Source organism: Equus caballus, chromosome 9 (assembly GCF_041296265.1).
Source record: "Equus caballus isolate H_3958 breed thoroughbred chromosome 9, TB-T2T, whole genome shotgun sequence".
NCBI lineage: Eukaryota > Metazoa > Chordata > Mammalia > Perissodactyla > Equidae > Equus > Equus caballus.
The window spans coordinates 29,083,441-29,111,244 of NC_091692.1; the positions used below are offsets into that span (position 1 = coordinate 29,083,441).

Genomic DNA, 27,804 nt, shown 5'->3' on the forward strand with positions numbered 1-27,804 from the left:
AGCATATATTAGTACTTTATTTCTTTTTATTGCAAAATAATATTCCATTCTTTGTATACCATATTTTATTTATTCATTCATCGGTTGATGGACATTTGGGTTGTTTCCACTTTTTGGCTGTTACAATGCTGCTATGAACATTCATGCACAAGTTTTGTGTGGATGTATGTTTTCATTTTGTTTCTTGGGTATATATACCTAGGAGTGGCATTGCAGGATCATATAATAACTCTATGTTTAACTCTTTGAGGAACTTGCAAACTGTGTTTTAAAGTGGCTGCACCATTTTACATTCCCACCAGCAGTGTATGAGGATTTCGGTTTCTCCACTCCTCCTCAACTCTTCTGTCTTCTTGATTATGGCCATCCTCGTGGCTGCGATAGGCAGCAGTAGCTCATTGTGGTTTTGATTTGCATTTCCCTAATGACTAACGCTACTAAACGTCTTTTTATGTACTTGTTGGTCATTTGTATATCTTCTTTGGAGAAATTTCTATTCAAATTCTTTGCTCGCATTTTTATTGGGTTGTCTTTTTATTATTTTTTAAAATTTATTCTTTTACTTGTAGTATAATACATGTAATATAAAATTTACCATTTTAAGTGTAGAGTTATGTGGTATTAAGTACGCTTAAAGTATTGTAAATCATCACCCCTGTCCATCCCACAACTTTTTCATCTTCCCCAACTGAAACTCTGTACCCATCATACCATAACTCCCCATTCGCCCCTTCACCAGCCCCTGGGAAACACAATTCTACTAATGTTGTTATGAATTTGACTACTCTAATTACCTCATATAAGTGGAATCTTACAGTATTTGACCTTTTGTGACTGGCTTATTTCACTTAGTATATTTCTTTAAGGTTCATCCGTGTTGAAGCATGTGCCAGAATTTTCTTTTTCAGGCTGAATAGTATTCCATTATATGCGTATACCACATTTTGTTTATCCGCTAATCTATTGATGAACACTTGGGTTGCTTCCACCTTTTGGCTATTGTGAAAAATGCTGCTACGAATGTGGCTGCTGTTCGTGTCCCTGCTTTCACTTCTTTGGGGAATATACCCAGAAGTAGACTTGCAGGATCATATTGTAATTCTTTGTTTAATTTTTTGAGGAATCACTATGCCATTTTCCACAGTGGCTGCACGACTTAATATTCCCACCAACAGTGCACAAAGCTTCCAATTTCTCCATGTTCTCACCAACACTTGTTATTTTCTGGTTTTATTTTGTGGATTTTTTTTTTTTAAAGATTTTATTTTTTTCCTTTTTCTCCCCAAAGCCCCCCGGTACATAGTTGTATATTCTTTGTCGTGGGTCCTTCTAGTTGTGGCATGTGGGACGCCACCTCAGCGTGGCTTGATGAGCAGTGCCATGTCTGCGCCCAGGATTCGAACCAACGAAACACTGGGCCGCCTGCAGCGGAGTGCGCGAACTTAACCACTCGGCCACAGGGCCAGCCCCGGGTTTTTTGGTTTTGTTTTTTTGAGGAAGATTAGCCCTGAGCTAACTACTGCCAGTCCTCCTCTTTTTGTTGAGGAAGACTGGCCCTGAGTTCACATCCGTGCCCATCTTCCTCTACTTTATCTGTGGGATGCCTACCACAGCATGGCGTGCAAGTGGTGCCATGTCCGCACCTGGGATCTGAACCAGCAAACGCCAGGCCTCTGAGAAGCAGAACGTGTGAAATTAACCACTGCGCCACCGGGCCGGCCCCCTTGCTTGTGATTTATAATAGTCATCCTGATGAGTTTGAATTGACATGTCATTGTAGTGTTGATTTGCATTTCCCCAATGATTAGTGATCGTGAGCACCTTTTCATGTGCTTGTTGGCCATTCGTGTGTCTTCTTTGGAGAAATGTCTATTCAAATCCTTTGTCCATTTTCTAAATTGGATTGTTTGGGTTTTTTGTTGTTGAGTTGTCTTTTTATTATTGAGTTATACGAGTTCTTTAAATATTCTAGAGTCAAGCTCCTTCTCAGATATGTGACTTGCAAAAATTTTCTTCCATTCTCTGGGTTGCCTTTTTACTCTCGATAGTGCCCTTCAAAGTACAAAAGTTTTTAATTTTTATGAAGTCTAATTTATACTTTTTTTCATTGGTTGCTTGTGCTTTTGGTGCCATATATAAGAAGTATTGCAGGATCCAAGTCATGAAGATTTACATCTACGTTTTCTTCTAAGTGTTTATAGTCTTAGTTCTTAGGTTTAGGCTTTTATCAATTTTGAATTATTCTTTTAATATGGCATGAGGTAAGAACTCCAACTTCATTCTTTGGCATGTGACTATCCAGTTGTCCTAGCACCATTTGTTGAAAATACTATACTTTCCCTATTGAATTGTCTTGGCACCCTTGTCAAAAAGCAATTGACTATAAATGTGAGGGTTTATTTCTGGACTCTCAGTTCTATTCTATTGATCTATATGTCTAACCTTATGCCAGTACCATACTGTCTTGATTACCCTTGTTCCGTAGTAAGTTTGGAAATTGGGAAATGTGACTCCTCCGATTTCGTTCTTCTTTACTAAGATTGTTTTGGCTGTTCCAGGTCCTTTGAATTTCCATGCGATTTTAGGATCAGCTTGTAAATTTCTTCTAATAAGCCTGCTGGGATTTGATAAGAATTGAGTTGGATCTGTAGATCAATTTGAGGAGTATTGCTATCTTAGCAATAGTAAATCTTTCAATTCATGAGCATGGGATATCTTTTCATTTATTTAAAACTTTTTAAATTTCTTTCAACAATGTTTTGTGGTTTTTAGAGTACAAGTTTTGCCCTGCTTTCATTATTCCTAAACATTTTATTCTTTTTTGAGGCTATTCTAAATGGAATCATTTTCTTAATTCCATTTTCAGTTCGATACTTACTCTTAACCACAGCAAGCCTAATATCTAGGCTTCATTTCTTGATTAAGAAAGAAAGCTTCAGATGGAGAAATCTCAATTCATTCTGAAATTCTTGCATTTGACCCAAGGATAAAGTTACACATTTGATTCAATCTGTTTTAAAGATCTCAGACGATAAGACTAGAACACATTTGGACATCCTGTTTAAGTACATGCATTTAACATTTAGATTAAGAAAGAGCAGAAATATGAACACACTAGCATGATGCTGCAGCTTCCTGGAAGTGCAGCTTGAGTAGCTACAGTAATGAGAGAGGTCAAGAGGTCACAGGGAGGGCACAGCAGCCAATAACCTGTCCCACCATGATACCCCGGTGACCTTGGGCACAGGCTTCACCCTTGTTTGCCTCAGTTTTCTCATCTTTAAAGTGTAAATAATAATAGTTTACAAAGAGTTTGCAGAGTGGTATCCAAACTGGGGTGCCTATACTCCATTAGTAAACAAACCACCATTATGCAAAAAGGAAATATAACTTCTATTTATTTATTCATGTCACTCCTTTAATTTGTATTTTTGTTTATGCTTTCTAAGTGTACATAATATAATAGTGTGGTGATATATTTGCATACTTTATGTTAAATTAGCAAACACAATTTGTTGGTTCATGCTTCAACAATTTCTTACTGATGGATATTATTGGCTTAATTCACTGCTTAACACATAGTAAGTGTTCAGTAAATATTAGCTATTGTCAAAACAATATTTGTAATTGTCATAATATCATTATGGGTAAGTTTAAAAGGATTAGTTATACTTTTTTGGTTTATTTTCTTGCCACCATTGATGAGATTATGAAGCACACAAAAGTCAAAGATCAAAATTATCAGAATGAATGACACATCAAGTCAACCACAAATAAATAAGGTTTTTGTTACTATCATTTAAAAGTATGGGAAAATATTAAGGTCAAGAGAGAAGGAAAAAAGATTTTAATTTTCATGTCCTTAGTGTGTAACCACTAAGCACTCTGACAAATATTGGCTATTGGACTGGAGTTAAGTTGTGCAGAATCAATTTGCTTTTTTCTGATTTTTAAATCTCCACTCTTGTGAAGCACAGGATCCCCAAATTGTGGGAATTCCAGACATCTCTTGGTTCTTCAAAGTAGCTAGGTCCAACATTTGGGCGTCTAATCTGGGAATGTCCTTCTCCAGCTCGGCCAGCTTCCCTGCCATTCTTCGCGAATTCTGTGTGTATGGCACCAGACTTACTTTCCCAGAAGAGCTTCTGGGACCTCAGTCTGCACAAAGGGGCTGTTAAATGTGTTTCCCTCCCTGCTGGCTCAGCTGACTCCTGGGCCTCAGGTCACATACAGCTCATAGTTCCTATCAACTTTTCCCAAAGGACCCCTGGGCTCCTGCAGGAGCCAGCACTTCCCTGGAACAGGAAGCTCTATTTACACTGTCTTGGAGCCTGGTGCTCATCCATAAAAGGGAAAAGAGTCCTTTAGGAAAAGGGCAGGGTGCTTGGAAACTGTTTAAAAGTGAAAGCTTTGCGATTGGTTTCTGTTGTTCTACGCTGTTGCTTGATAAGTTTTTCAGAATATAAAAACACGTGCTCTCTGGATTAGTTGAACAGTAAATTTGAAAGCTGACATGACAATAAACAAAAAATCTGGGGCGAATGTAATGGGAACACTCCAGAGTGCACACCTGGAGCAGTTCTTTCTTTCTTTAGCCTTCTAGAGCATAATTCCATGCAGATATACTGGTTTTTACATGAGTTATTCAATCATGCTTTGAATGATGAAGAAGGGCTGTCTTGACTTTGGAATATCTTGATGTTTACTTAGGTCTATGGATGGTTGCTACCAATTTCCCATGCTGGTGTCTAGCGTGTAAATCCCTTCCATCAACTGAGAGGTACACCTGATGAGGGATCTGACTCCTGAGTTAGCAGAAGATACTGATATGCTAGGAAAAGAATACAGTGGTGAGGGTGGGTTCAGGAATCAGGGCTCGGGGGGATTTGATCCTAACAGTCAATAATCATTTAATCATAATTTAAATTATTAAAAATAATTGGTAATCATACTATTAATGGTAATTATGAACAACTATCATGAATTGTTACAAAGCGTTGGGTTAGGTGCCTTACACGAATAAACTCATTTAACCCCCATGATAACCTCGTGAATTAGGTACTATCAGAATTCCCAATGTACAGATGACACAAAGAGGCTAAGTAACTCAGCTAAGGTCATGGTACGTAGTGAAGCCAGGACATAAATCTTGGGTATCTAGGCCATATGGTGGTGCCCTAACCATTGTGCTCCACTGCCTCTCTGGTTCTGAGCGGTTTAGATGTATTAGCACTTTTGATTTAAACAACACAAATAATGTAGCAAGTTTCATGAGCTAAAATATTCTATCATTCTTCATTTATTCAGCACCTGCTAACACGTAGGACTGTATCTAGATTAAATATAGTGGTTCTAATGTCGTTTTCCTGGAGAAATAGGCTAGAGGCCAGCATCCCCAGTGCGAGCTCCTGTGCGTGCCTGGTCAGAGATCACTGTCTATCCAGCCCCACCAGCCCACTCCTCTCCACCACCACTTCAGCCCAAGTTTTTGCAGTCCCACATGACATGAGGTTCCCTGCATGTCACTGCTGCGATCTGATCCCCGCTGCCGCACCTGTTCTCTGCCTGGACCGTGCTCCCACACCGTGCACCTACTCCAGGCCACCTTTCAAACTCCAGCTTAGGCATCACCTTTCCTGGCAAGTGCAGAGATGGTTTATCCTTCCTTCTTCCTTTGTGCTCTCTGGTCTCCATCTGCTTCACTTACTGCCTGTAACTCAGTGTATCATCATTGCTTTTTTACACTGCCAGCCTATAGGCCCCTGAGAACAGAGCTGTGTCTTTTGCAACTGGGAAGTCCCATTACCTCACCCAGTACCTCATGCAGAGTATGGAGTCAGTAAAGGTGGAGCTGATTTGTTAAACTGATTATATTGTCTTTGGAAGTTACTTTCCCAAACCTGCAGGACTCTGCTAGAGGACGCCTCAGGGAGATGCCTCAGGAGACTGAGAAGTGGTTTTGAGTTCCAGCAATCTGGAAGTCACTGATGACTCTAATAAAAGCCATAATGAAGTGAAATTTGAAGGAACTGGAAGATGGAAAAAGCAACAAGACAGCTGTGGACAACCCTTTGGAGAAATTTGATTATGAAGGAAGCAAGTAATAGGCCAATAGCTGAGGGCTGCAAGGTTGAAGGGTAGTTTTTGTTTCTTGTTTGTCTAGCTGTTGCTACTATTGTTAAGATGACAGAGGTTTTTGTATATTTAAGGGCAGAAGGGAAGGGGTAGAGAGGAAGAAGGCAAAGATGAAAGCGATAACTGATAGCCTAAGGTTTGGGAGACAACAGGAATTGCCTACCTTCCTGATCACATTTCTCAAATGAATTGTCTAAGCTGTCTTGTTGCTTTCTTCACCTTCTAGTTCCTTCTCATCTCACCTCAATATGGCTTTTATTTGGTGCTGCAACCATAAACCTCTTCTCAGTATCTTAAGGTCCAGAGCAGGATGGGAAATAAGTCTTGTTTAGTGGGGAACAGTCACTCCGTTGTATCCAGAGGAGAGGAAAACCAGCGCGGATGCAAGTGGGGTATAGATCGGGTGGCACAAAGCTGAGCGAGGTCTTGTCTGGTATTTCTATTTTTTATAAAATACGAGGCAAAGTCAATGAGGGAGAGGTCGGATATATTTGAGGTTGAAGCAGAGAGACAATGTTTGGGAAGTTTTTTCAGAAGGCAAGAGAATAAGTGGCTCAGAGAAGCGTAGAGAGATTGCCAGGAAAAGGGAGCCTCTCCTGTGGTTGGCGATCCAGGGTGCATAGTGATACCAATCTGCCTGGCTGGGCAGCTTTCCTCAGCAGTGCTCAGTGGTGCTCAGCTGCCTGGTGCAAGGACAGGTAGTGAATACACTTGAGTTCATTCAGGCTTGAGTTTGCCAGGTATGTGCAACAAAAGGAGGGCACTGAGCTTAGAGAGCTTGCAAGAAAGTGGCTGGCTTCGTGGGCCCTAGAATCCAACTCAAATATTGAGAAAGTTAATAGAGGAGGGGCCTATGAATGGGGAAAAAGTAGGGAGGTGTGGAAGTCATCCAGAGGTAGAAGGATGGTCGAGGTAGGAATCCTTGCTCAAGAAGCTGCAGTGACAGGGTTTGTGGCCAGCAAGGAGGATGTTTGAATTTGCGATTTTGGAGGTGGAGCAGTTTCAAGAGATAACATGGTTCAGACTTCACATTCTGCACCGTGAGAACGGGAAGCGGTGGCCCAGCAGAGAATAAGGTCATTGGGTCAAAGAGCTAAGAGGTCACAGCATCGGATGTGTCCAGAATGAAGGCAAATGTAAGGAGAAAGAGGAAGAATCAGGTGCCAGAGTCTTTAATGAACGGTGGTGAGTGTCCAGGAGAGGCCTCAGCAAAGCTCTCTGTTGTTCTAACTTTAACAGCTCTGTTGCTGGGTGAGTGAGAGGAGATGCAGCCTGACCTTGAAATGCCTTGGTCTCAGTTTTCCTATTAGGGTTCATATAGATTTTAAAATTATCCACTGAAAGTTTATTATTTATTGGTGCCATGAAAAGACTTAGAAGGAATGTATCTTTATAAAAACATCATAGTGAAATAAATGGCACCCACTTCACGGTCTCATCGGCATCCAGCCTTGTCTCTGACATCATAGACTGAAAAATCTAGAGAGATCGATGCATTAACATTTTCATTCACATTTCTCTTGCCCCAGGCCTAAAGCAAATGTGGAGTCCCCACTCCTACAGGTCCCAGATATCATAAATCTGTTCAGAAGAGAGTTCCTCTGTATTTGCAGAGCCAGTAGACGGTGAGGCAACACTCCATCAATGTTCACCTTCTTTCACAAAGGTGGCATTCTTAGTCCTGAGGCAGCCTCTTGTAATTTGAAACAGAATTAGACCTTCTGCTCCTTGTAAGCCTTCTTTCTCCTCCAAGACTGCCTCTTCTTCCGTTCTCTAAGAGTAGCTAGCCTTTATTGGGGATTGGGATGCTCCAGGCACTGTTCCGAGTGCTTTACATGTGTTATTTTATTTAATCCACACAGTAAAGCTATGCTCTGTGAGGTCATATTATTATCATCCTCATTTTTAGATGGGGAACCTGAGGCATAGAGAGTTAAGCAATTTTCCCTGGGGTCATGGGGCTGGCAAGAGCTGGAGGGGGCATTTGTGCCCAGAGAATGTACTGCCTGCCCCTCCTCCCAGGAAATGGCAGCACCATCCTCCCCAGGGCACCTAGGCCCCATCCTCAACTTCTCTTCCTCTCCTGATCCTCAGCCCAAACAGTTACCACTGTCTTGTCCACCTCCCTCAGACATGGCTCCCTGACTGTTCCTGTTACCAGCCCTGCTCCAGTCTCCAGTGTCTCTCACTCTGAGTCTCTCATCTGCCTTCTTCTCCATCGTTGTTCTCTCTAAAACACAAATCTCAGGCCCCCACCTAAGAGGCTTTAAATTCCTTAGCACTCATACAAGGTTGACCCCTCCTCACTTACCCAGTTTTCACTCTCACCTCTTATCCGTCGCTCCCACCCTCCAAACTTCATACTTCATAGTGAGATTTTTTACACAGCAAAGACTGTCCCCTCCAAGCCTGTGCCTCAGTCCTCTCTGTCTTGAACACCTTTTCCTTTTACCGTGTCACCACCTGCCTTGTTTTACAAAATTCTCTTCACCTTTCAGGATTCAGTTTCCTAGAGCCAGCTCTGAAGTGTTCCCCCTAAGATCCCCGTAGTACTCAGTACACTGAAGTGTAATTCTCTGTTTAAGTGTCTGTCTCCTCCCGTGACTGTCAGCCTTGAGGACAAGGCATCCCATTCATTCCTGGTACCTGGCATAAATCCCTGCACATGGGAACCAGCTGTTCAGTAACTGTTGTTGGAATAACTAGTGAAAATGGAAGCAGTATGAGACCAAGTGAGCCCTGAAAACGTTCCTTTATCCTGTGCTTGGACGTTAAAGGAAGAGCTCATCAACAGCCAGTAAAGAGGTGCCCACTGTGCCTATGGATTGTTGACCTGTCTAACACAAGTTCTAGACCCAAGAACCTTAGGTGCAGCTCCCCACTGGAGCATTTGCTCCTTAAGAGCAGGATGTCGGCCTTGTTTGCAGCCATATCACCGGGTAAGGAACTTGGCACTCAACATATGTTTCTTTTGTGAAATGAATAAATAAAAGATCTCCAATTCTTACAACAACCTTATGAGGTTAATATCATTCTCCCCCTTGTACAGTCAAAGACTCTGAAGCCCAAAGAGGTAAGTAACATGTCCAAGGCTATAAGAGAGTTAGTAGCAAATCCAGGATTCATCGCTTACCTTCCACATTGAGGCCCCTTCTACTATTCTGAGCTGCCCCTTGACACCTTCCTAGCTATGAGAATTGCTCACTCAAATTAAAGAGAGGAATAAAATTATAAAAAAATAACGCAAGTGGGCCAGAATTTTCCTGTTTAAAATTAGAAAATCCACTGCCTATAAAACTACATTTGCATGAAGCCAAAAACTGGAGTCACATAAATTCCAAAGAAAAATTGATGAAGGACTTAGCCCTGGAAGAGGGAGCTTTGGGAGCACGGGGAGTTGACATACTCTGGCCCAAGTGGCCCAGCTCCTTGGGGAACCACAGCATGGTGTGAACAGCAGCACAGAGAAGCACAGACTGCTCTCTCCTGAGCACATGGTACCTTCTGGAAGCTGGCTTCAGTGATTAAGCTGCTCATTGCAACTGTACCATTTCTTGGCTAGCATCAAACAGCACTGGAATTAAGCCAGTTTTTGTCCTGTGGTCTAAAGGAGGAGTTTGAAAAGCTTTTTATTTTATATTATATCACTTTAAGATCAAGTTACTCCCAAACAGATTTCCTCTATGATGAAATACATCTTTTTCTCTCCTTTTTACTTGGAAACGTTGCAATTTCTTAGCAAAGATTACTCAGCTAGTCCTTACCATAACTCATGAAGATAATACGTATTTTTAGTTTCATCTTAGCAAGGAAACACACTCACAGATGGAAAATGATTTCACTAAGGCTGTCCCGTGAGTCAGGCACAGGACCGAACTGGACAAATGAGGCATCCGGGCCTCAGTCATTAAACTTCAAGGTCCTGCTGATAATCTGAGACAAAGAAAAGCAGTCTTACGATATCTTCTGAAAATAATTTTAACGCCACGTTTTGTTGTATGTTGATATCTGTTAATCAGCTGCTGGATTACGGCCCTCTTTCCAATGGAAAAGCTCCGCTTAGTGCCCTTGTAGGGATGACATGAGGCAATAGATGTAACGCACGAGCACAGCACAGGACATAGCAGCGACTCAATAAAACTTGTCCCTCCCACTGCTGCCCGCCAATCTCTCCCCTCCTATGGAATCTCTTCAGGGAGGCTCGACTCCGCTGTATTACAGTTCCTCCCAGTCTGTCTTCATTATCCGCCTGACGTTTTTCTTAGCTCAGATTTCATGTGGAAATGGAAGGTGTTGTGCATCTGGGCTGACACTTTATCAGTCTCCTGCTGTGGCTCTTATAGACATCTGGATTTTTCTCCTCCCTACTTACATGTGTAAGAATCTAGTTCTGCCTAAGGGTCTTCATTATTAATTCATTCAGGAAAAAGAAAACACAAAACTACTTTTTGTCAATAGAGCCATCTGAGCGTCCAGTGATATAAGAAGGATGACTCTCCCAAATTCTGCCAAAGCCATCAGCGCCTCACACTGCTGGAAAAGTTAACTTGGAGGAAATATGTCACTGGTCGTCACTTCAGGGGTACTAATCCTTTTCATTTTTTTAAATCTTATTTTAATAGCAGACACATCTCTCTAGGTCAGACTGCTAAAAGAGATGCTGTGACAATGGCAATATGTGTATAACAATGATATTTCCCAAGTTATTTTACGGTCCATTTCTTTAAAATGAGGTAGCTCTTGTATTCTGTGCTGTGTTATTTAGAAATAGGATTGTATCTGTGGCTAATTTTAAAGTTCAGTAGTTATCTTGCTCAGAAAAGAAGATATCATATAATCACTAAAAGAAGAAAATTTAGTTATTCAGTTCAGAATCCCTGAATTTTAATATAACCTTGATAGGACATGTTCTCACTTCACTTGGTCAAACAAGAGGTGATTAGATTCTCACTTCTGAACAGTGGAGTAAAAGAAGTCTATGGTACTTTAAAAAATGGACATATTTCTTAATTTAAAAACCAAACTCTGATGTTTGAGAAGAAAATAGATTGTGAATTTCCCTGTTGAATTTTAATACAGTTTCATAAACTAATATAAAGCATTGTAATTACTTTCAGAGCCAAATAGAATGAGGAGTTTATACTACCGGCCCAATGTTACAAAGCACTCTCCTCAAGCAGAACCCTGTGTGCTATCAGTATTGCCAGCTACGGCTTCCTGAATAGGCGCGGCCTGCCAGCCCTGCTCTAAGCAGGGATTAAGGCCTGGCAGCCTCCCAGCCAGCCTCCAGCAGGCACCGAGCAGTGAACCTCGCTCCCGCAGGTGGGCAGCACCAGGCTTCAAAGGCGGGTGTGCTGCCGGCCTCTGGACCACAGCTCTCACCCTCCCAGGACTCCCTCGCCCCTGCCCAGGCTTGTGCAAACCCGTGTTCCAGAGATGGCAGGGCAGGGAAGGGCTGGAAGCTCCTCGCCCACAGCCATCCTTGACCCTACTGTCTCCTTGTTCGCCTGCTTCTTGGACAGGAGCTTTCTGTCTCAGCTTCATGCACCAACTTCACCTCGGCTCACTCCTTCGATGTCACTTGTTCCTAAGAGTCCTGTCCTCAGCTAACTCTGCACTTGATGGCCTATTTCTGAGTGATCTCCTTCTCTGCCAGGGTTTCCCTTACTGCCCAAAGCTCGGGCTTCCCCATTTTTGTTTTCCCTCTCAAAGCCTCCTCAGGGGTTTTAGACCATCTATCCTGTGGCCAGACACGCCACCGACACATCGAATTCAACACACGCAAACCAGACCCAACATTCTGCCCCTCCAGACCTACTCCTTCCCAGGTTGGGGGATGGTGCCTCAGCCACCCCTTGGAAGAGCAACTTGGAGAAGTGTCGTCCAATGTCCTTGAGGTTGCCCCGCAAGGTGCGAGCATCCATCTCTGTCGCACAGTTCATCAGGATTGATTTCCTGGGGATGACCCGACTTCTGACTGGCTTCTCTTCTGCTGGACATGCCGCCTCATGGTCCTCCGTCCTCATCACCGCCAGGATGCTCTTTCTAAATGTCGTCCTGAGCATGTTCTCTCTGCTTAACGCGTTTCAAGGACTCTCTATAGCCTTGGGATAAAGTCCGACTCCTGACCACAGTAGACAATGTCCATGATCATCCTTCTCATCTCGGATGCTTCCACTTAGCTCACTCCCTATTCTCACCTCCAGTCATACTGGACGACTTGACTTCCCTGAACTTGCTCCCTCTTACCTGTGGGAATTTCACGTGCTGTTTCCTCTACCCAGAACACCTTTCTCCATTCAGATTGGGATCTCCTTTTCCAGCGAAATTTCTCTATTCCCCTTTTCCAAGCTTAGCCTGGGTGAGGTGCCTTTCTGGAACCGGCCACTCTGTGTGGAACTACAATCCTCCCACCCGTAATCCACTCCACTGCTGTTCTCCTCTGCCCTCAGACGTGGTGAAGATCAGATTTGAATGTTGATCTGTTGGTTGCTATTTTTGTTTTCCCTCCTATATTTGCCTTTCACCACAGCGTTTGGTCACTTCCTAGAAGCCAGGTGAGTCTGTGTCATTTCCCAGTTTTCCTGTATCCGAGAAAATAAGAGTTATGCCTGCTCACCCCCTGGTATCTACAAAGTAGAAAGCAGGTGCCAATAAAACCCTGCACAGCCTGCTCACCGCTGTTTCCACTGGCTTGACTTGAGCTTCCTGCACGTGAATAAAATGAACTGGGTTCATTTGTTTATAGCATATTCTCAAATAGTGTGGAGTGGTTATAAAAATAGCACATATTTAGTTTTTTAAAAAATCTGACGAATACAAATGGGAAAACAAAAAACACTCATAATTCTAATTAAACTTTAAAATATTTTGTGATTTCGTAGGCCTCAAAAAGCTATCTAATTATGTTACTCAAATTGTGAATTTCTTTGATTTATATGGTGGCTGTGAGTATAGTTATGAGTAGACTGTTCAGTATTTTTGCCTGTTTACCTGAGTTGATATCTTTTCTGTTGATTCTCAATCTGAAGTTAAAGAAAAGGCCTATCTGGGGTCTTCCCTTGGCTGTGTGGGTGGCTCCTAGGTGAAAGATGTTCGCTTCATTAGATATGAGGACGCTCTCCGAGAATTACCTACATCTAGATGTTTGGGGAATTAGCAAAGGAGTTCTTCTGACTCTACCTACTTCTGGCTTCTGTGTTTCAAGATTTCCTTGCAGCCTAGACTGAAAAAAATGTGTAGCTAAGTCCTCACAAGCCAGAGAATGGCATGCAAGTAAAAGCCAGACATGTTAGGAATAAAAAAAATATAATTTTACCTATTATTACTTACTCTTGCTTTAAAAAGAAAAAAACCATTGACTGGTTTCCTTGTAAAGCTTCATCTAATATTATATTTTTTTTTGTCTAATTAAACTATGAGATCTTTTGTATCTAGATCAGGAAATGTGATTTTATGAAAGTGAGAGATTTCCAAATCATCTGTCTCAGGTGAATGATAAAGGGTGCACACTAACTCTTATGATGACAGTCTGACACTTCTGTGTCAGACTGGATCGAGAGTTACTTAGGCATTTATTTATAGGAACTCTTTCAGGCAAGTAAATATTGACACTTCCTTTATTTTACCAGAGTCCCAAGGAGAGAAGTTAAAGGAGCTCTGCAGGGGCAAACAGCTCCAGAATGAGAAAATATAACATTTTTTTAAACTTTTTTTATTGTAGTAAAAAACATATAATATAAAAGTTATCATCTCAACCGTTTTTAAGTGCACAGCTCAGTAGTGTTAAGTATATCCACATTGTTGTGCAACAGATCTCTAGAATATTTTCATTTGGCAAAACTGAAACTCTATACTCATTAAACAACAAATGCTCATTTCCCCGCCCCACAGCCCCTGGCAACCACCACGCAACTTTTTGTTTCTGTGAGTTTGACTACTTTAGATGCCTCGTACAAGTGGAATCATACAGTATTTGCCCTTCTGTGACTGGCTTACTTCACCTGGCATAATGTCCTCAAGATTCATCCATGCTGTAGCGTGTGACAGAATTTCTCTTTTTCTAAAGGCTGCATAATATTCTAGGGTGAGGCTAGACTACAATTTGGCGCGAAGGTACCAAGAGCACTTAGAGAAGGCTTCCTTTTTGGAGCTGCTGCCTGAACAGTCACAAAAACGGGAGTGAGTAGAGTAGCAGACTCAAGGCACTTATCCAGACAATCTGGGAGTGCGATGTGAGCATTTCCTAAACCCACAGTTTCCAAACTTTTCCTTGGTGAGTAGGCTAAAGTTTAGTGTATAAAACAGACCAAATGCGCAGTTTCTCCAACTGGGGAGGAGAGAGACAGAAACCTCGGGCTTTCCTCTTCTGCCTCCCTCCTCTCGTTGACTAAGGACATGTTTACTCTCGTGATCACACAAGGGGGGTGGATACTGATGGGAAGTGGGGCACAAGGGGCTTCTTTGGTGCTGGCAATGCTGTGTTTCTTGATTGGGGCGCTGGTTACACAGGTATGTTCAATTTGATAAAATTGTTCAAGCTGCACCTAGAAGATGTTATGCTGAGTGAAATAAGCCAGGCACAGAAGGACAAAAGCATGATTCCATTTAAATGACTTATGCCTAGAGCAGCCAAATTCAGAGAGACGGAAAGTAGAATGGCGGCTGCCCAGGCCTCAGGGGTGGTGGAATAGGGAATTAGTGTTTAATGTGTATGGGGTTCCATTTTGGGAAGATGAAAAACTTCTGGAGGTGGATGGTGGTAGTGGTTGCATAACAACTCGAGTGTACTCAATGCTATTGAAGTATATACACCCAAAAATGGTAGATTCTGGGCTATGTATACTTTCATCACAATTTTATCATAGGAAAATTTAACAAACTGTGTATTTCTGATTTGTACACTTTTCTAAATGTAAAAGTTTTTAAAAAATCTAACCAAATCATAGTTTTCATCATTGCTCTCTGGAAATTTTTGATGCATGGTGTTTTTCCATTAGTTGGACTAGCAAATATTTCTATTTCATGAAGGACTACAGAATAGTTCCTGCTTTTTCATCTCACCTCCCAAATCAAAAAACCCAAGAGTTGACAACCTTGGTAACTCCCCCTGCTATTTCCTGAAATTTGTCGGTGGCTATTTATGCTTCTGTTTAAATTTCTCTCTTCCAAAATGGTCTGTGCTGGCAGGCATGCCCTCCAGTAATGAAGAGACTCAGTTCTCACCCGGGTTTCCTCTCAGTGAGGGGACCCTGGGGTTAGACCGGCATCTAGTGATGGCCAGGGCCAAGCTTTCAAAGATTCCATGATTATCAGGAAACCTTCCACAGCTGAATGATTTTTTTTAACTTCCCTGTCAGCAGAATAATCCTCCTGAAATAAATTGTTCACTTTGGGCCTGGAAATCAAGGGAAAATGTTAGAAGATATTTATTTAAGATATTACTGCTGATTTATCATAATTTACTTAAGAAAACATTCGTGAGACACTTCTTCTTGAAAAGAAAAATGACTTGCTCTTGAACAATGTAAGTTTTGCTGAAGGTTCATAATGATGTAACAGTTACTCTAATTATAGAGAATTATTTATCTAGATAAAGTTTAGATTTGCTGCAATTATGATCTGAAATGGTACTATCCAAACAGATTTTAATTTGAGAGGATTGTGTGTGTGTGTTCTTAATTCTCTTTCTTGATAAAAAATAGAAAAAAAATTTAATTGTAAGTTGTTTAAAACCCTATTTACTTAACTATTGACTTGCATATTTCTTAATTAAGTCAAAAAATAGCCAGGAAATTAAAAATCCAGACTTTTTAAAGATGAACTCCTTTGTAGTATGTTTTCAGTAAAATAATATTTTTTGGGTCTTTTTATTTCAAACTTAATTTTTATGATATTTTAAAGTATTTGCCATGTTAATATAGTAGCATATGTGCTTTCTGATTTCTAATCTTAAATGAATTCACCAACTATTTCTGCGTCACGTAAGTCCTGAAACCATAAAAACAATTCAGATTTACAAAACCATCTGCTAACGCTACATTTTTACATGGCGTGTGAAATTACTCTTCTTCTTTAAGTTGAGTTTGACCATGCATTGAGAAGACTCACACTGATTCTGCACCTAATTGAAGGTGCCTGAATGGTCTCTAAAATGTTTATGGGTTTAGTCAAACAATTGTATTTAGCCAATACATCTAGAATTAATTTATTTTCCCCTGACTTTATTGGATGTGTCATTGATAATGATACAATCCAAGTCCTGTCTAACATTTATTGAGCATTTCCTATTTTCCAGGCACTATTCCTGCACTTTGTGTTTATAATCTCACTTAATCCTCACATTAGTCCTGTGGGGTAGCACTATTATTATCCCCAGTTTACAGATGAGGGAACCAAAGGACAGAGAAGTAACACAGAGCTAATGTGTGACAAAGCTAAAATGATACACCAGATCTAATCCGGGTCTCTCTGTAATTTCGTAATAGCCATTTAAGAGGCAGACAACACCAGCAGAGGTGGAACACCTGCAGGACCTGCGAAGCAGGACATTTTTACACTTAGTCAACTCTAAACCCGTTCCTGGGTGGTGTGACATGTCTGGCCAACAGCACCTCCACAGTCATTTTGATACAAACCCTGTGAAACCACTGGATGGTCACTGGCTTTGGGACAGAGGTCAGAACTTCTCCTCTCCACACCTTACAGCTCTCTGTTTGAGGAGTTTCCATGGGCAAGGTCCCACCAACAGCACAGAGAGCCCTGAGCTCCGCCCAGAGACATGAGAGAGTCTGGCCAAGAAAATCTGGTGCAACCTGGAATCTATCCAATTTTCAGCAAAAAATAACTTTTGAAGCTGAACTTTCATCTTTCACCACTTCACTTCAGTAAAGTAGAGTTTAGACAGAACTCTCAGCATTTCCTGACTGTACCCTTTACTCTGAAGGAGAATGCTCCGTGGTACAGCTAAAAGGACCAACCATTGTTAACTAATTTTTTACTTTTCTTGGCTTTTGAAAACTTTTTGGAGGAAAATATCCAGACCCTAAAGCTTAGTTTATTTCCAGAGCCTAAGCTAATATCACCATCTAAATCTGTGGAAGATTCTGGCAAATAACGAAAGCCAGGCTAAGTGAGGTAGTGCCTGCCTCCCGGGTTTTTGGTGAGGGGTAAATGATGTAATGACTATATGTGAAAGGCTGAGCACAGTGCGACCCTAAACTTTCTGTAAGAGAATCTTCTATTAAAAATCGCCGTAAAAAAGCATTTCATGTAAGTTAAGGAATGCATTTACCAAGCTTCCCCCATTAGAATCCCGACTCCGTGATTAGTTCTCTGTGTGCTTGTTTTACACTGTAGGTTCTGTCTCTCCATATTAAAACAACAGATCAACACTCATACAAGAACCTCAGCTGAGAAACTTTGTTCAAATTTTAGAGACTCCACAATTCAGACAGAAACTTCTTACTATCCTTTTGAAACAAATTCTAGTCAGGAAAAAAGAAACCCTTATTTACCATTAAAAGTTTCTTCTTTGCATACATATTATATTGATTTAAGTGTGACTTTAATGAGATATCTAGAATACAGGCTGTCTGGTGAATTTCACTCCACTAAAAATGTCAAAACAAAAACACCATAGTGGTCTCAATTATTTAATCTTTGCCTTGAAAATGGGGTTAATTTTGAAAGCTTTACAACAAAGTTATACATATATTACATGTGTAGTACCATGATATTTTAACACCATTAACTTTTAAAAGGCCAAAGAGTTGAGTTTAACTATATGACAAAATGCTGAAGGAATTGGAATTATCAGCTACAAGACTAAGTAAAGATTAGGATCAAGACTGGGGATGTATTTTGCTTTACAGGACTTCCAGGGGCTAAAGAATTTGCAAACCTCTTATACTAATAAATTCCTAGAACTTTATGCCAATCAATAGCAAAAAGTTCATACTGCAGATTTAAAATATGCTCCACACTAAATATAGTCAACACAGCCGACTAAGACTATGCAGAAGAACCATGAAACATTATATACAGTTATTCATATTGTTCTATTTATATGAGGATCTCCAGAGCTATCAATACACAAGGACATATTATTGTTACAATTTCTTAACTGTGTGTTACAAATCACAAAACAGCCCCAGCAGCTTATCTGTCCTTCATAGGCTGCCATAGTTTGACAGTCGATCAGGCTGCATTTTAAAACAGAGAAGAGATTCAATTTCATACCCATCTAAACAGCTACAACTTAAATATCAAACAGTTCCAAGTGTTAGCAAAGACGTCACACACTGAGGTCCCTAATACATTGCTGGTAGGAAAGAAAAATAACTTGACAATATCAATAAACCTGAAGATATAAGTTCAGACCCCAGGAATACCTGAGAAAGACCTAGGGATTCCTCTCCTAGGTATTTACCCGGCAAATGCTTGAAAACGTGCCTCAGGAGATGTGGATAAGAACGTTCATGTGGGCATCATTTGTCACAGCCAAATATTGGAAATGGCCCAAATTTCCATTGACAAGAGAATGGATCAATAAGTTAATCCACAATACTCATACTTTTGAGTACTATACAGAGGTTGAAACAGGGTAAAATTAATATACTAGTGTTCCATATTTCTAATTGAATAATTCTTTGGTCCAAGTTTATTAAGTTAAAAGGTTTCAGAAGGTTATGTACAGCAAAGAACACCATCAAAAAAGTGCAAAGACAGCCCACAGAATAGAGGAAAATATTTGCAAATCATATATCTGATTAAGGACTTAGATTTAGAATATATAAAGAGTTCTTATACCTCAATGATAAAAAGACAAGTAACTCAATTTTAAAAATAGACAAAAGATCTGAATAGACATTTCTCCAAAAAAGATATAAAATAGCCAACAAGCACATGAAAATGTGCTCAACATCTTTGGGCATTAGGGAAACGCAAATCAAAACCACAATGAGATACCAGTTCACACCTACTAGAATGTCTACAAAAAAGGCAGACAATAACAAGTGTTGGCGAGGATGTGGAAAAATGGGAACTGTCACGTACTGTTGGTGGGAACGTATGTGGTGCAGCTTCTTTGGAAAACAGTCCAGCAGCTCCTCAAAAGATTGAACACAGATTTACCATGTGACCCAGCAATTCCACTCTTGGTATATACCTCTGAAAATAGAAATGTGTCTTCATACAAAAACTTGCACAGAAATGTTCATAGCAGCATTATTCATACTTGCTAAAAAGTGGAAACAATCAAATATCCATTAAATAAATAAAAAGTGATACTTTCATACAACCGAATATCAATAAAAAGGAATGAAGTATCAATACACTCTACAACATGGATAAACCATAAAAAGGCTATGTTAAGTGAAAGAAGCCAGCCACAAAAGGTCACATATTGTATGATTCCATTTATATAAAATGACCAGAACAGGTAAATCCATAGAGATCGAAAGCAGGTTAGTGGTTCCTGGGTCTGGGAGGTTGGGGGTGGGAGGGGGAGGAGGAATGACTGCTAATTGGAACAGGGTTTTTTTAGAAGCAGATAATGAAAATGTTATAAAATTAATTGTAATAATGGTTGTACAATTCTGTGAATATATTAAAAATGATTAAATTGTATACTTTAAATAGATGAATTGTGCGGTATGTGAACTATATCTCAATAAAACTTATTGAAAAGGTTATGTGCATTATAATACAACATTCAAATCTTAAAACACGCAAAACAATGCTACATATTGTACATACAAACAAACACATGTTTGGAAACATGCCGGCAAGGGTGGAATTCAAATTACTGAAAAGCTCGAAATGACTCATCAGAGTAGATGCCAGCCTTCACACGGCAGTGGCGGCCTGGCCTGAAGAACATCCATCCCGCAGGCAGGCCCAGCAAAGATAGACCCAAAGTTCAGAGAACAATCAGCTCTGGGCAGGGGCAGAGGGGAGGCGGGTGGAGAGGAGACCCAGCGGTCCTCAACTGCCTCTTTAAAAGAAAACTCTGAAGTAAACATCACAGAATGTGCATATTTCATCAAAGTTGGTTGGTGAGGACACACGCATTTATTGTCTGATTCCCCATATTTTTCTGGGTGCTTGAACATTTCATAGTTTAAAAAGTTCTACATTTCTAGGCCCGTCTCATTAAAGGTCATGACAAATGCCTCTGATCAGGCTCTTTGTTGCTGGTTGTTAAACAGTTGCCAGCATGCTGCTGAGTCCAGGCCAAAAAAGCCTGCCCATTTCCACAAAAGCAAGGAGCAGAGGGATCTGCACGCATAATGATGAGGGAGAAAATCCATCTAGGATGTTAGAGGTAAACCAAGAGCCAGATGATCTGGAACCATTGCTGTCCTGTTCTGCTGAGATTGAGTGGCACTGCAATAGCAGGGATTGCTGTTATTCACAAAGGGGGCTCGGAACAGCCTGGTCCAACGCTCCTTCAGTAGCACGGCCTGCAGCTAAGTCCACGGCCTGCCAAAAACTTCCTGGCCCGGAAGCAGAAGGTTTAAGAGCATTTCTGGTAACTGTTGGATTTAACTCCTGATTTCTGGGAGCAGATTGCTAAAAGTTTTAAACTTTCTGGCATAGGCGCATAGTTTGAAATACTTAGTCAGATGTTTAATTACCTAATCACAATATTCCAAAGGCAAGAACGCCAAACAAATTTTAAAAAAAGAACCTAGTTTTTCTTGTCCTTTCTAACCCATTGATTAAATCAGGGTTTAATGGCTTTTTAAACTTTTAATTCAATCCATGGGTTGTATTTGAGAGTATCATAATAGTTTAGATCAAACTCAGTGAAAATATATTGAAAGTAATGGCTCGATATTAAAAGCGAGCTCTCTCCATCACGTTCACCCAGATTTTCCTCTTCTGTCCCAGTGTACTTGCTTTCCTTGTACAGAAAGAGCCCAGTGATTCAAACTCAGGAAAAAGAATGAGATGATGGGCCAGCGCGAATAAATTGGGTTGTATGTGCTGTTAGCATTACTTTAAAGACTTTTCTGTTTTCCCTGCTATAAGAAGCTCCAGGCATTCGCCCACATTACATAAACCGTTTTGAGAGTTAATCCCTTTCCCCATGTGACTCATGATCGTGCAGGTCCTTCCAGAGGGGATAAAAATACAATGGATTACAGCATGGCAGCGTCTGCAGTTCCCAAGGAAGAGGTGGCTTTAGACATTTATATACCGAGCTTGGCGACCAAGTGCCAGTGAGTGTGTCCGAAAGCAGTTGGAAATCGGACAGTTTGTGCTGCAATGCAAGGACAGGAAGCATTGCGAGTTTCTGCAGCCGTGGTTGGTTTGAGATAATACCATTGTATAACCAGGAGCAGCGACCGCTCCCACTGCTGAGAGCCGGGGCCTGGCGTCTGGCTCCTTGGCTGCAGGCCAGGCTGAGGTCCTGCCGTCTGAAGGCAGGGTGTGCGTCCCCTCCCAGGCGCTCCACACACACAGTGCCGGCCACACCTCACCTTCCAGAGGAAATCTGGCCAGAAAGCCAGACTTCATGACTTCTCCTTTATGAGCCTTACCCACCCCCAGCCCTTGCCCGGGCTTTTGTTTTCCACTTGGGTGCAGTGGTGGTATTCACTCTGCACTCAGTTGGGGATTTAAAGTCCCAGGCGGTAAAGAGCTGATGACAGGGTTATTGGAAAGATAGTGTATCTTGCCCTGCCTAGCGCCTCGGCGGTCAGCCTTGGGTCCTCGCTCTTCAGAGAGGCACTGGCTCTCATCACTCGTACAAACCGCCCTTCCCTCAGCATCTTCCATCAGGCAAGAGCACTCACCAAGGACTATTTTAGACGTATTTAGCAGCAATATTGTTTGATTTTAACTGGACATTGTTCTAGACACACAAAAGAGTTCAAGGATGTGGCGTTGGGTTTTGTTCTTCCCCACCCCACACCCCCCTCCCCATGCTGTCAGGTTTCTCTGGGAAAATGGGATGAAAATGTTTGGGGACGTTTCCACAATAAAACACTCTAAAATATTTTTTTAAGATTTCCTTTCTAGTCATGTCAAGATTATAACTCAAATCTGCAGAAGTCAGGAAATTCCAAATTTATGTTGACACTTTCCCCTTAAAACCCTCACCAGATGATAAACAGTGTAAAAATTCTGTTCCAATTCAAATATTCCAAATATGACATAGGTTGCCAGACTCTTCTAGTGAAAAGGTGCTTCAGGGCAAGACAGAGCAGCCTTTTAAGAAGCAAATATAACCTTTCAGTCCAATAATTTTTCTAAATGATTTCATAGTATAGAAGGTGATATAATCATTTCGGGTGGGTTGGCTTCTTAATTTAATTTTTACAAAAGGAAAGGAATTATATTTAATGATGGGAGCAAATTAAAAAGTGGCAGAATTTATCCATGAAATCAGCAGTTCTCAAGGTGGGAATGAGGACACGACATCAATGGCGGACTTTTCTGCGTCACTCGGGTCAGTTCACTCTCAAAGGTTCTACCAGCCCAAGCAGAGCCCTCACAGGCCGTGGCCCGGCCCCACAGTGAGACAGGCTCAGCTCCAATCCCAGCGCTGCCAGCTGCGGGCCTTGGGAAGAGAGCAAGTTCTTTGGCGTGTCTAAGACCCAATTTCCTCATCTATAACCTGGACGATGATCATAGCATCTACCTCATGGTTATTTGACATTAATTGAGATAATGCATGTTAGAGTAAGAAGTGCTTCTAAAAGTTCCTCCATAAACATTAGTGAAAATAACTGTCCTCCAGATAATAGTATTTGTGACGTTAAGGAAAATAAGCATTGTCAGCATGAGCATCGGGAAAGCTTATTTCAATACACTTTGGAGATGAGCAGAAAAAATCTGATGAAAAGAAAATCTTAGGGATAAAATTTTGCAAGGAAGATGGAATGAACTTTTACCAGACAATTATAGGGCCACAGAAATAACTAATTATACTGACAGATATATCAGTATATATATATATATATATACACATCTGACAGATATGTATTCTGACAGAAAGATCAGCCTGGCTCTGTCCAGGGCCTGAAAGACCCATCAGACTGCAGATAAAGAAAACAGAAAGAAATAGCATGTGATTGCCAAGTCGTGATCAAAAAACCAAAACATAAAAGGAGACGGGCCTCCTGGGAGACACAGACAGTAGCAGGGAGAAGATGCGTAGATTGTAGAAAACCAGCATGAGCAGGTGAAACTGCAGGGCACAGCAGGCAAGCCCTTGTGTGGGGAAAGTCGGCCCTGCTCCTCCTCACCCACCTTTGTAACCTGTGGTCGCCTGGCCCAAGGCCCAGGACGGGGGAGCAAGGTAAGCTCCGACATCGCTGAGCATTGACGCTACATGTCTTCACCTGACACTGTCGGATGACCCAGGGAAATTAAGGCACTTTTTTAGACTATAGGATGATAAAGAAATCTCAGAGGACTGAAAAAGGCAAGTGTATTGTCTCTCGTGTTAAAACGGGAAACAAACCCCTGATAGTTCTGGCCATTAAGTGAATAGATCAGCTTAATTTTCACGTCTGTAAGGATATTATTTTTAAAAGTCATCTATCAGTACACAACCAAGAAGACTGTGGGAAGAGGAAAACATTCCAGACGAATTTCATTTCCGTCTGTGATAGACAGTGAGAGCGTGCAATAAAGGCAGAACAATGGATGTGAAGTCTGAGGAAACGTGTGCCACCATCTGCTCCCAGGACGGGGGCTGGATGCGTGGGAGCCGGGAGTCTGTGAGGGCCCAGGCTGGCTTCCTCCGCGGCTTTGCCAGTTCCGGGTCCCTTCTCCCTAACCACCTGCCAGCTGGGGCTGCTTCTCCTCGAGGTGGGCTACCTGGTGCTGTTTGCTTTCAGATCTGTTTCCAGCCCGTGTCTGTTGTTTGCTGGGTGTAAGTGGCAGTAAAGATTCTGTGGAGAAATGAGGGGTAGGATTTGGAGTCAGAACAATAATGGACGCCTGGCCCTGTCATTTACTTGTGTGGACATAGGTGGGTCACTGACCCTTTCTGACTGAGATAGATTCTCTTATCCAAAGGGGATCAAAATACCATCCTTTCCTGATTACGATGAGGGTTAAAAACCAGGGACTGCTATGATGCGTGGTTCAAGAAGTGTTTTATTCCTTCTTAACTTTTGATCTCACACTCTTTTCAGCTCTGGGCTTTATCTGGGTCCTAGATCCTTATTGAAAAGTATGTTTATGCGTCCAAAAACAGACTCATAATTCACTCTGTTAGGTGTTTGATTCTCTCCCTGGGACCCTGTCATTTCCATATTTGAGTTTGGATCGGGAAAACAAGCCACAGCCTTGAGCCCGGGACGTTAGTGAGAGGAAGTGCGTCATCGCTCGGCCAGCCCGCTGCGAGGACCTGCCTTCCCATTCTCTCTACATTCTTCATGTCCTTTCTTCCTCTTTTTTTTTTCTTTTTTTCTTCTTTTCTCATTCCTAGGCCTTGATGTTGACAATGAGGAAATTCACTGAGACTACAAATTTGTACCTGAGACCAAGATTATTTTCAGGACTGATTATGGGAGGGAAGAGGGAGTAAAATGACAATGGTATTTCAATGCCACCTTGCGTAAAATTGGAATCCCAAAGAGTTAAACCTTCTGTCCCTTTCTGCTACTGTCACCACTGCAGCAGGAGAAGCCCAGCCCCTGTGCCCCCTTGGTGTCTGACCCCGGGCTGACTTGGCTGCATGTCGACGTTTGCCTCCTTAATGCTGACACACTTGGGTGTCCACAGAGCGGGTAAATATTTGCCTGTGCAGGAGAGAGGAAATGGCGGTTTCTGCACAGGGTAGGTGATGAGGCAGCTCATCTCTCTGTGTCAATAGTGTGAAACAAACATTGGCGATGTGCAACGATGACACTCTATCTCTCAGGTTCAGAGAAGGGAGCTACTGATGGCCATGACCTCCAGACTCGATCCCAGCACCTTTCGGAGCCACCAGCTCAGAGCAGGCTGCTCTGCTCTGTAAGTCAGCTCTTTACTTCATTATGCTGCCCCCTGCCCATAGAGGAGCTCAACTTAGAGCTCACTGCAGGGACAGTTCGATTGTCCCCAAAGGGCTTAAGAATTACATGTGTCGATTACTTTCTGTTATTCTGAGTCTTGTTACCTCCGTTTCATAACTCTCTACTAAAAGCAGAGAAAGGCGGTGGGAGAGAAGATATGCTCAGATGAGTGGACAAAGAAGCGAATATGCTCAGGAAGAAGCAGGATAGACTGCTGGCAAATGCTGGAAGTGTACAATGCAAAGCTTAGGAAACTGGCCCCAAATTGTATGTCTGAGATGGGGGTGGAGGGGAGAATCTGCTACTGAAGGAAAAGGACACCAGTGCTGTTTCCTTGGTTAACTACCCAGATGTCTGTTCCACTATCCCTTTCTTTTTGGGTGAATAGAGTCTCAAAATACAAATGTAAGTTACAAACTGAAGTTACAGCACATCAGAGGGCAGTACTCACCCATTTCAGGCATATGACGCTTTTCAGGGTATCACAATGTTAGCTTATAGTACATGACCTTTGATGAATTTGGGTAAGGATATACAAGAGTTCTTTGTACTATACATATTTAGAAATATTCTGTAAGTTTGACATTATTTTGCAATAAAAAGTTTAAAAAAAAAAGCCTATGCTTCAGAAAAAGCACACCCACAGATTTTGAAAAAACAACAAAGACAGCTAGATAGCTAGTCATAGCACAGGTAAACAATCTGAATGACACAGAAGTGACACCTTTGTTCTTTGGACATTTATTCAACCAATAATTACTGAACCAGATGCTTCTCTGTTGCTGGAGACGTGGCTGTGAACACATGAGAAAGGGAGAGATGAATACAAATCTACAAGATCTGCAATGTCATACAGTCTGGGTTCATAGGGTGCTGTGTGCTATCTGGAATGAGCAGAGGAGGACTCTTTGCAGGGGCTGGGCTGTTGGGAAGACCTCTGGGAAGCAATGTCATTGGAGCAAATCTCGAATGAATCTCTGGTGAAAAGAACCAGCTGTGGGAAGAGCTAGGGTGAGCACCCAGCCTGGGAGAACGGAACATGCAGAATTACTGGGCAGGAACCAGCCTGGAGGCTGGAGGAACAGATAGGAGGCCAGTTGATTAATTAGTGTACTGATTGATTAATGGAAGAGACCTAAATAATATATCTAGTTCAATCTCACCATTATATAAGAAGGTAAACATGCCCAGGGAGTCTACTTGTCTATGGTACATAAATAGTGAGAGAGTAGGACTAGCTCTAAATTGTTATTGGAGGTGGGAAGTGATCTTCTTTCAATGTCTTCTAAAACCTATTTCTTTATTTCTTGCTTCAGTTTCTCAAGGATGTCGTCCTCACTGGGCTTCCAGTTCTTAGTCACACAATCATAAGGAACTGCCCAAATCTCGTCCATAGTGAAGATCAAACAAGAATTAAACAAGCAAACAATAAACACTGCGTTGACTTAACCCAACCACAGCAGGTTGATTCTGAAGGGCACCTTTTACAGACTGGTGACATGATTTAGTGGCGTGAGTTTAAATTTCATCATATACTCATTGGGCAAGCAGCATTCACATGCTCAAGTGTTGTTAATTAGTGATCTAGAGCTGTCGGACAACTTGGAGGAGCCAACCTTCAGCAGAATTTGGGAGAAGTAGAGTACAAAGTGACCATATCTTGATTGACACTGTCTTCAAAGGTCTACTAATCCCAGTATCTATGTGAATTGTTTTATGACACAAGTTGAGTTACCAACTGGGCTTGATGTTGATGGAAAATACTCTAAAACAAACAGCACTTAGATTTCTTGCTTATCACAATAAGATTAGCATTTGCAGATAGGCCCTGAAAGTGACCCTAATTCTTTCATGATAGGGTTAAATTGACACTGGAGTAGTAGAGAGAAGGAAACATTGCCTCTGTGAGTCATGTGTCCTTGGACTTTTGCTGTCCCTATGTTAGGCTAAGTTTGATTGTCATGATCTAAAATATGGACAAACAGAATCAATTTTTCTATATGGACTTTTCAAAACACTGAGTCACATTTTATTAATGTTTGCAATATTCAGGAAAGTTGGATGTACACAAGAACTCATATTTTTAGGGAAACAGCGAATGTGCTTCTCATTCCCCACCAGGGCTGGATGATGGACACCTTAGTCCATAGAGTTGATCACATCTGAGCCTTGACAAAAAGGGGAGCCTTGGAGTTATAGTTAGTTATACTCAGCTGGTTGTGGAAATAATTTCCAACTATATTTCCTGCACACAGGGTTCTAACTGGGGTACAAAGCAATGCAGAAAACGTTCCCCTGCTAATTTGGGTGCAAGCAAGGCTACACACAGCCCTGAAGACATCTGCTCCCTGGCTTCTGTGCTGGAACGTGTGAGGACAAGAAAAGGAAGCTCCTCATGGGGTCAGGAAGTAGATTGGGCCCATCTGAGAGACAGCTTTTCAGGTTCTGGAAAGAGAAGGCGACTGAAAGCTGCTTCTCTGAGACCAGAGAAACATGCCTCTCCTTCTGCCTCCTCACAGGGAGGAGGGCAGAGACGGGGCTCAAGGAGAAGCGAAGAGGGCTGCTCTTTGCCCAAATCTCAGAGGCATCATGCCCACCTGCCACGCTGCACCACAACAATTACATGAAGCACGAAGAGTTGCTTTCATTA

At 41.7% G+C, this 27,804-nt stretch overlaps 1 long non-coding RNA gene across 1 annotated transcript; it reads left to right on the plus strand.

Annotated features, from left to right (window-relative positions):
• The first annotated feature begins 14,533 nt into the window (after window positions 1–14,533).
• LOC111774953 (uncharacterized) lies at window positions 14,534–26,603 on the plus strand. Its single transcript, XR_011421581.1, has 3 exons — window positions 14,534–14,646; window positions 25,022–25,113; window positions 26,471–26,603. It is a non-coding gene; the product is annotated as an uncharacterized lncRNA (long non-coding RNA).
• The last annotated feature ends 1,201 nt before the right edge of the window (window positions 26,604–27,804 follow it).